General features: G+C 37.3%; 1 protein-coding gene across 1 annotated transcript in view; it reads left to right on the plus strand.

Annotated features, from left to right (window-relative positions):
• ERC2 (ELKS/RAB6-interacting/CAST family member 2) overlaps positions 1–9,986 on the plus strand; it is a 765,920-nt gene extending 755,934 nt beyond the window's left edge. Inside the window, exon 19 of the mRNA XM_042454903.1 lies at positions 6,589–9,986. The gene's annotated coding sequence lies outside the window, so the exon portion shown is untranslated. The remainder of the gene's footprint in view (positions 1–6,588) is intronic.
• The last annotated feature ends 779 nt before the right edge of the window (positions 9,987–10,765 follow it).

Consider the following 10,765-nt stretch of genomic DNA (forward strand, 5'->3'; position numbering starts at 1 on the left):
ACCATCCCTGTCCACCAACCAGGCTGCCTCTGCCATGGTGGGGGTGAGCTGTTACTGCCCCTTTCATGTCTGGGGGGCTGCTGGGTGAGTAAGAAAGGAAGGTGACTCTCTTTCCCACCCAGCCAGCAGATCCAACAGGTAGCTTCTTCTTACCAGTGACCATAGATGGGTGGTGGCTACTGTCACCATCCAGCATCCTTGTTTCCACTCAACCAGCAGCCCCACCAGACACAGAAGGAATGCTGGATAGCAGCAGTACTTCACCCCTACTAGCCGTCACAGCTGATGGATGGCAGAGGTGGTCTGGCTGATGGAAGGGGTGGCCAGGGGAGTCTTGGGACAGAAAGAAATGACCGCCTCATCAGGTCACCCAGTGTGGACCTCTGAGGGGTCACCCAATGTGCTCCACATCCCACGAGTGATATCCCAGTATGGAAGGCTTCTCTGAACTGTTCATTTAATTTCACATGTGCATATTGTTACTTTCGGGGGAAGAAGTTTGCCAAATCATATTGAACTGTTCTTTATTGTGGTGCCTCTGGTACCAATTTTTCAGACACATCTACTACTGGACCATACTACTACAATAATTTTTCAGACACATCTATTACTGTGCCATACTACTACAAGAACACATCTACTACCATAACTGAGGTAGAACTGTAGCATATAGTGATGGATGGATGTGTCACATTTATTTTCTTCCACATCTGACATTTGAGAAGAAAAAAACTCACATTCTTTCTGTCTCATTTATGAAGAACTAAATTTTTTCATATTTTTTTCAAAATATGAAACAAAGTGTCAAGCATTTACACTGGCCAGACTCTATAGGTACAGCAATTCCAACATGGAAGGGAGTATGTTGTCTGCTAAAAATGAAAAATTAGGTGGGAAAAGATGTGGCTACTCTCATACAGCATCACAGTTATAGACTGGCATCCTGTTGGCGAGTAAACGTATTGAATCACTTGCTGAACAGTGAGTGTATTAACATGCGGGTAATTCCTATTGATTGAGTGGCTCTATTCTTGTTGGGACTAAGAGGATTTATATAAATCAGTGTGGTAGTATGGTCTGTTTCTCAATCTAGGACCCCAGGAGACCATTCCTACTTGACCATGGAAACCCACAGGGTGCTCTTGAGCAAGTCACACTCTCTCAGCCTTACAGAAAGACAATGGCAAACTTCTTCTGAAGAAATCTTGCCAAGAAAACTCCCTGATAGGGATGCCATATGGTCACCATAAAATGGAAATGACATGAAAGCAAGCAATGAAGCAAGATTTATACCATGGTTGAATATGAAACCCAGACTTGTAGGAGATAAACAAAAGTCTTGCACTTAGTGGATATATTAGTCCATTTTGGTTTCTTCCAGGTTTGATATTCTAAAAACTCAGTTTTTTGATCCTATTTTTGTAGACGTTTGTAGAGTTTTATACATTCTTTAAAAATGGCAGCAGCAGTGACAGTAACAACACTGAATGATATTCTCACCTATATCTAATCTGGTGCATAAATACTTGGCAGTATGCCCCACTGAACTTGATGTAACCTACATAGCATTGTGTGGTAAATGGCTTACTAGAGAAATAAGTTACCTGAAGTCAGCGTAATTTATGTGAAGGTGGTTTGTTATTGGGGTGTTAATGCTGGGTGTTCTGCATTTCTGGCATACTGTAGTCCAAAAGAGAGAAATAAAATTATACATAGCTCTAGCAGGTGTTGAAAAGCTGTAATTCCCCTCCCCCTGGATTTTCTGTAGTTTCTTTCTTTCCTTCTTTCTGTTTTGGGTCAAAATGCATGCAATGTCTGGATGAATGAATCAGTAGAGAAAGAGAGGAGCGGGAAACTTATCCAGGAATTTTGATACTGCTGTAAGAAGGCTAGAGAGAGCCAAGGAACAAACCTGCATTTTGCATTTCTTTGCTCATTCTTCTTCATTGTTCCCTTCTTTGTGCAGAATTGTGCTTTTAACATTGGTGAGTGAGAATTGCCAGGGTAAAATATCAAGAACATTGGAAAATTATAAACTGCTCAGCTCCCAACTGGTACAAAAGAAAGAGAGAGGGGGGGGGTCATAGATCGTTCTTATAGTTGGAACATGTGCTTCTTGTTAATTCGCATGGGTGCTTCCTGTGTCTATATATCTCTTTGAGCGATCCTCCACACACAAAAGAATGGGAACTATGTACAGTTCACAAAATGCAATGCATGCTTTGACTTACAGTTTTCATAAAAAGTTTGCAGTGATTTTATGTGCCAGAACTCGTAACATGATCTACTTCAGGAACTCCCAAACTTTCCAACTCTGTGGAAATCATTTCTTCTTGTGCCAGAGTTAGATCCAAATTCCTAATGAAGTTGATGGGAATCTTTCCATTCACGTCAAAACGTTTTGGATTAGGGTCCAAACTGTTTTAAACTAAGGAGCTGGGAAATGTTCGTGTGTGTACACTAATTGCAGTCATCATTAATGGACCCATATACTGTAATAGTTCGGTGTCAGAATAACCTTATTAATTGCTTAAAATAAACTATGTACATCTAATTCAAATATAAATTGTTATTCCAGTGGTGGAGATGATGATGATGATGATGATGATGATGATGATGATGATGATGATGAATCGTGCAAAGACATTATATAGGGAACAATGATATATTGAGACATTACTCATTTGGTCATGGAATTAGCAATTTAAAGAGTGACAGAAAAGACAGGGAGAGATCAGTTCAAATATCCTATAATCCTTCATCTCTAAATTTTGTTGCTATGTGCCTTCAAGTCATCTCTGACTTGTGGTGACCCTAAGGCAACCTTTCATGGGGTTTTCTTGGCAAGATATGTTCAGAGGGGGTTGTCTTTGCCGTCCTTTGGGGCTGAGAGAGAGTGATTTGCCCAAGGTCACCCTTTAAGGTTCCATGGCTGAGCAGGGATTTGAAACCTAGTCTCCCAAAGCTTTAACCCAGCACTACACCATGCTGGCTTTCTAATCTTTAAATGAAATATTTGAAATCATGATGGCTTTTGAGGTTTAAACAAGTATTATTCACCAAGTTTCATTATTATTATTTTGTAACCATGAGAGATAGCCACCTAAAAATTGTATAATTAATTTCCATACAGTACAGCCAGATTTGAGTTATTTATATGTGTTATCACATGTTTTCAAGGCTTTTTTTTCATGGTACAAAAAGCCCTAAACTCCTTTAGCCAAAAATATTCTTTTTGAACATTTCACTCATTAAAAAGCAGAGGTAGAGGCATGTTTTGCTCAACACTGTGCACTGCACAGACATATTGGAAAGACATTTATAACTCTTTGTTTGAGAATAGTATTAGGTAATTTGATGTATAATGTTTGAGCTACAGACTGAGTAAATTTAATGTGCCAATAAACTAAAAGGATTTGCTTTATACCTTCTTCCTGTGTGATGTAAAGAGGGAAGAAATCTGAATAAGACTATTTCCGAGTATAGAACTGAAGTAATGATTTGCACATCATTTTTAGATGAGGAGAAAAAAGACTACAACTTGATTCGATATTTTGGAGTGACTGGCTACATTTCCATTTTTCCTGTGTATATAATTTATCTTTGAAGAAAGCCTGTGTACTCTATAATAGTTCTTGGAGTACTTAGTACAATGAAATGTATATGATAAAATATGTATTAATATATAACTTCAGAGGTCCCTCTGTGTTAGGTTATTGTAGCAGAAACAACAGAGTCTTGTTGCACTCTAATGTCTAAAATGGTATTATAGCTTAGCTTTTCTAAGGCTTCATCAGATTAATTAATTTCATGTCTAATTAGACTACCTATAAAGATTTCATCATATTGTGTTCTTATTTACACTCCCTTCCCCACTTTTCTGAAAATTTTACTTGAAGCACTCTCACATTGTTATTGCTTTTTTAAAATACTTTTTATTGAATTTTTACTCATAACACAAAGATTCAAATACATCACAGTTTCTAATTTCCTTATTTTCACATATTACATAGAGATTCATAACAATAACATTGTTTTTGCTTTTTCATTAATGAGCCAATGTGGTATAGCAGTTTGAGTGTTAGACTAGGACTCTGGGAGACCAGGGTTCAAATCCCCACTCAGCCATGGAAACCCACTGAATGACCTTGGGCAAGTTGTACTCTCTCAGCCTGGGAGGGAGACAATGGCAAACCTCCTTTGCCAAGAACACCCTATGGGATGGTTGCATAAATTGGAGTCAACTTGAAGGCACACAGCATCAGAGCAACAATAATAATAATGTCCTAAATGCAATTAAGAGCTGAGCATGAACTCTCTCTCTTTTATACCAAAGAGCTGTCAACTTTTGTCAAAAACAGCATTGTTTCTGTTACTGAAACCTTTGCTCATTGGTGTGTGAAGTAGCATTATGGTTACACTGAAACAAAATGTCATAGTAAAGATGGACATACATTCTAAAGTGTGGTGAAAATGTTTTCACCACACATTTGTTGCTTTCAGAGGGATTTGTTTTCAGAGCAGAAGATGAGTGGCAAAACTCTTTCTACCACGTTTTGGAAATTTCCCTAGCTCTGTCATCATGTCAAACCAAGGTTACATATATTTCAGGTTCAAATGGAAACCAAGATGATTCAGTGGGTGGTCTTAATAAAAGCAGGTGTGTGACACAATGTTGGCTGCCAATGATTCTGTGTCAATGCCTGAAATTTAACCAGTAAAAGGTGCCATATGAACCATTTTGGGTCTTTCCTGAAAAAGCAGACCACTTTTTTTTATGGATCCTCATTAAAAATAACTAGACAGAACTGTTACAAATCTGGAACAGGGGATGAATTTCCCTATTGTTGGGCCTCCTCTTTACAAGGCTCCTACAAAAAGTGTGCTGGATAGGCTGCTACCAGTCAGAATGAACCTTTTGAAACTCTCAGCTGGGATGTTCCCTTCCTTGTTATGAAGGCCCCTGCCTGAAAACCCAGAACTCTAGGAAGAAAAGTAAGGCATTCTGGATTTTTTAGGAGCCCTGATGGCACAGTGGATAAATGCCAGTACTGCAGCCAGTATTGCAGCCAGAAGATGGTGAGTTCAATCCCAGGGCTCCAGGGTTGACTCATCCTGGTATCCTTCCGTAGGTCACTAAAATGAGTACCTAGTTTGTTGGGAACAATTAGCTTACATGTTGTGAACTGCTAAAACACAGTTCAGTATGAAGAGGTATAGAAATGTAAATGCTATTGCTATTGTTACCCCCACCCTCAAGTCCAGATATCCAGCACAACTGCACAAGAGGCATGCAATTCTGCTTCAGCTAAATGCAGAGTTCTACACCAGACCAAAAATGTCCCAGCACTTCTGTAGGGGAACATGTGCATATGTAAGTCATTAAGAGAATGCTCGCAATTCCCTTTCTTTGTCTGTTTTTTTTCTAAATTGCCCCCATAGCAAGAAATCAGTTAAAAACAGTGCATTTAAAAAAATCACTTTTGAATAACAATAGACATCCCCAATAAATAGCAAAAAGATTTGGCATTATTAAAATAAATATTTAAAAGTGCCACAGAACTCAATCAGAAATAAGAAATTGTTGAGTTCCAACACGACAGTGAGGTTGTGTTCCAACACAACAGTGAGGTAGGATTCCCATAAGAGTGATCCACACTGTAGTCACCACCACTTAAATGGCCTTTTGTAGGAATTGCTAAACTAGGTATCTCCAAATGGTAAAACACAAAGTGGATTCTAGCAGCCAGATATGAAGACCCCGCAAAGAATGTTTATGTACAAAATAGCAGGTGAAGAAGCCAAGCAATCTTCATTGTTAAGAAAGTCTTGTCAACTCTTCTTGTATAAGACAGCCAAAATCAAACCTTTTCTTTCAGTCTCTACTGTTAAGACTTTATTTCATGCCCTGGTTATTTCTCGCCTTACCTAGTGCAATTTTCTTTTGACAGGGCTTCCTTTGTCTCACCTTGGTCCTTTGGTTTCTGTTCAGCCTCTGCTTCTATGATTATCTTTTTGGCTTGCTGTTTTGACCATGTCACCCCTCTTGACTTCTCTTCACAGACTCGCCATTCCTTTTACAATTCAGTATAAGCTTCTTCCTGTAACTTTCAAAGCCCTGCATGGTTTGCCCCCCCTCCCTTATTTGTCAGCCCTTATTTCCTCCTACCATTCTGTTTGAACTCTGTGATCCAGGGGCTCAGGGCTTTTAACCCAGCCAAGAATTTCTTCTTCCTTGGTTTGGATTCACCCTTTTCCCCTTGCTGCCCCTCATTCCTATAACTGCCTCCCCAAACACTTGCAGATCATTACTTCCCTGGTCAACTTTAAGTCCAAATTAAAGACCTTTTTGTTCACAGAAGCATTTCAGGCTGCTGTTATTTTAATGGGATAAATTGTTTACTTACTATTTTTGTATTTTATGATTTTAGACTGTATGCTTTTGGCAGTTTTTATGTTGTTTTGGTAACGTCGTAAAGCACCATGCGAAATTTACAGCACTATATAAATAAACATTAATAAGAATAAGAATGTCTCTCCACCAGTGATATGAACTAATTGTTTGCATGGTCTCTTCTTTCTTTGCAGTTATCAGAGGAGCTGGAGAGAGAAGCAAACGATATGCAGCACTGCAGGTTGATCAGAGGAGAAAGAAGAAGATGATGATGATGATGATGATGATGATGATGATGATGATGATCTGCAGTGGGACTCTGAATGCAATCACCGCTCTGTCCCAAAAAGTTCACAGAAGTGGGTGGAGCACATGAAGGTTGCCATCAAACAATATGCTGCATAAGCAGATGTCTTCTCCATTGTTTCTTGTAATCTATTATGAAGTTAGATACTTTGGAAAACAATTAAAGGGGCTTCAACAGAAATTAGAAGAACTTCATTACTTTTAATGGGGTCATATGAATTGTTCCTTTTTTTCCAGCTGAGCTACATCTGAACATTACTCAATGAAGTTCACTGAAACAGTTCATTGACAGATTTGTATTAATTTTAATGTGTAATTGAGGTTCCACTAGTTTGCAATGTCACCATCTGCTGATTCTGGTTAGTTTCTTCTAAAGTATCACTTCTAATGCATTAGATTATTATAGGACAAGAAAGCTGTTACATAATGATGTCAGCATTAAACATACCCACAGCAATGTGGCTTTTTAGGGTAATAGAAACATCTTTGCCCTCCTCTGTTTCTTATGTTATTCAAACTATTTTGATGATGTAACTACCAGTATTAAGCTCTGGGCCAGGTTGGAAATGAAATCAATTTTTGGTACTAATATCTGTTGGCATATGACAATTTGGTGTGTGTCTCTGACAATGCATGGGGAATCTAACAGTGCAATCCTATACATATCTACATAGAGGTAAGTACCATTGAGTTCATTAGTGCTTATTCATAGCTAAGTGTGTATAGGATTGCAATCTAAATTGGCTTGAAATCATTTATATACAGTGGTGGATGTATGTCTGGATGATAAAAGCTTGAAGCAAGCATGTGTACACATATCTGTATACATATTATACAAACATCTGTGAGGATGTATCAAACTTTTATTGTCCAAATGCACAACATACTTCATATAAAAGCTGGGACTCTTGATTTTTTAAAAATTAAAATAAGAATGTTGTGATTATTTGATATATGCATTAGGTCTCCTTTATGAGAAGGGACCATACATTGTTGTTTTCTGAACAGGACAGCAATGCTTACCATACTTTATATTGTATTTTAGATGTTAAGCAAAATATGTGTCAATGAATGAGGAGATAATTGACTATTATCTCCATCATGAAACAAATGATAATAAATGTGAACAAGTTAAAGCACATGCCAGGAGAGAAAAGCTTGGGGTGGAGGAACCCTGAAGCTGTTAAATGCAGGGACAGACTATTATTGATGATTAAATATCTGCTGTTTTCCCAAAGCAAAAGTCTCCCTCTTAATAAGCATTTTCATTCAGTCTGGCTTAGGTGTGCATACAAGTGTTTTGTTCTTTCATTGGCACAACTCTTTGCCAGTGGAAGGAGCATTTTGAGGCTCATATAAATGGATATTGACTATCAGCAGTTCTAAAAAAATAAAATAAATAAAGTGAAAATCGAACAACATGTGAAATCAACTCAACCGTTCTCCTCTGAAACTTCCTTTCATTTTAGTAAAATATGTACTGGGTTTTGTGGAAATGAATGGAAGTCATGCAGCAGTATTACTTAGTGGGTTGCCTCCCCATGAAATCAAACATGTGTGGCCTTAATTCTTAGTATTTTTTTTTTGTCTTTTTCTTTGCTGCTGTGAGAAAAAAAAAATCTGAACAGGATATTCCTAAAACCTTGCACTGAATTTAGAAAAAAAATATTATTGCTTTCAGAAAGTTAGTGCAATTAATCCTGATCATCCTTTATGAGCCATACATATTAACCCCCCCTCCCAGAAATTATGATTTATCTAGAAAACACGAATTTATTAGATGAGTGCACCATCATCCTTGATGAAATTAAAGACCCACAGAAAGCAAGCTAAATTTCTCCTTGGAATTCAATACATGAAATAACAAATCTGTATAAAATCTGTATAGCATAGATAATCCATATCCAGTTTTGTTTTGCTTTGTTTTAAAAGTTTGTCCTTTATCGATGACATTTTAAACTTTTGGGGTTTCTTTTTGTTTTGTTGGGTTTGTTTAAAATGCAAAGCTCCTGGGAGTTTCTTTAGCACATATGACAAATGTTGCACTTGCGAACTTGGACAACAAAAGTGTTTCTTTGAACAAAGTTGTTGTCCTAGTAAGGGACAGCTGTCTGGGCACAATCCTCAAGGGAGTTCTTGGGTGCAAGCTCCACTGAAGTGAAAGGGACAAGAGGAAGCTTAGGATGAGAAGTGGACCACTTCCTTTTTCAGTCCCATGGGGCTTGGGCAAGAAAGCTTTGCAGAAGATCATGCCTTCTGTGTCTCTTACAGTCAGGTCTTTACCTTAATTCTGCAACTGAATACTTGAAGTAGGAAATAAACTAGGAAAACATAGGGTCTTTAAAAATCAAAACTGTATAGCTAGATATTTATATGTGTGTGCCAATTTTGTCACAGATATTATTTTGGGGGCGTTGGTTTTTTTTGCTCCGCTCATTGGTAAGAGTATTGATTCTAACTTTTATCAAGGCCTAAGACTTAGCCTGTATAGAAGAAAATTTTGTCTAACATTAACTTTTTTCCCCTCTTTTTTCATTTCACCTAGTATTCTATGATGTTTAGAGGGGGAATCTTTTCATACAGTAAAATAGAATCTCTGGGTTTACAACAAACACTGTGATGTTGGGCAAACATTTTACTCGAGCAATGTTTGGTAGTTTTGTCCTCCCCTTTCAGTGTAAAAAACAAACAAACAACAATTTTTGGGTTAACATTTAAGATGAGTATTATTTTACTGTGGGATCAAGCTTGTACTGCATATTCTTTCATTTAAATGTACAAATGGAATTTTGTATTTAAATGACTTTTGTGTATCTAGTATGCACGTAAATGCACATTGACTTTCATTTGAAAGTGGGTTTTAATTTCCTTTTTAAAACAGTGTTTATGAAAAGACTACTGATGTGTCACAACCTATATCTGCATTTTCCTTTGGTGTAGAGTGATTGTTTGAATGTGATGTTTTGCAGCAATGGGTCAGTATTCCCTATTTACCTTCGACCCTCATTTGATAGTGCTTCTTGTAATAATTTTCTTCAAGTGAGTGGCATGTTCTGGATTGTGATCTCAACATATGGTTAAGGACATTGATATGAAAAACTAAGGAATCCTTAGAAATTACCAGTGGGCATGTTTTAGAACAGTCATTGTACTTTTAATGTCTTGTAGAAGTGTTAAGTACCAAGGTATTTAAAGTTCATAACATTGTTATCATGTATATGAGAAGTGCTTGGTGTTGATCAGCTTGTTTATATTCATCAAATAAATCTGGTTTCTTTCTGAACAATGTGTGGTGTCATCCATCCTGTGAATCAAAAGCGGAAACTGATTTCTATTCATGGATTCAAATTCTAGAATATGAAAAGCTACAATTGTTGGAGTAGGAATACTCTTGTGTTCAGGATGGATTTTTTTTTTTAATGGTTGGAAAACATGCTATTTGAGGGTCAAGAAACCCTGTGAGGAATTCCTGGACAGATGAGAATCTTTGCACTTTGGGACTTATTCTGCACAAAATTTGTGTGTGGTTGTTTTGTAAAGGAAACAGTATTTTCTGTACAGAAAATGATATTTCTATGCAGAAATATTTCCTCTGCAGAAAAAGCTGTTTCCTGCATAGAAAATACTGTAATTGGGAGTTATTCTGCACAAAACACATATGAGTGATTTGCTCAGAAATCAAAGTTTTCTGCACATTTTTAAAACACAGGAATCTTGCTTTCTGTATAGAAAATATTTGTTTTCTGTGCAAAGCAGTCATGAGTGAACTTTCACAGAATAAGTCCTGAATTCTAAATAGTCTTTGAAAACTGTGTGTTCTTCAGTTACGTTCTTACAGCAGGAAGACACTTGTTAAAATTGCCTGTTGCTTCCTTTGAGAAGAAACTTAGTGAAAAATTACATCCCTATTCTGTGGCCAATAGACTGCTGTTATAAATGCCATTGATAGCAGACAAAACTGCAATGAACCTCAAAGAGCAGAGGTTTGAAGGCCATGTCTTTGCGCAACAAGTCTAGAGCTCATTCTGCTGTTAATCAAGAGTTGTCTTTCTACCAAAATGAATT

The sequence above is a fragment of the Sceloporus undulatus genome, chromosome 2, assembly GCF_019175285.1.
Source record: "Sceloporus undulatus isolate JIND9_A2432 ecotype Alabama chromosome 2, SceUnd_v1.1, whole genome shotgun sequence".
In the NCBI taxonomy this organism is placed as follows: domain Eukaryota; kingdom Metazoa; phylum Chordata; class Lepidosauria; order Squamata; family Phrynosomatidae; genus Sceloporus; species Sceloporus undulatus.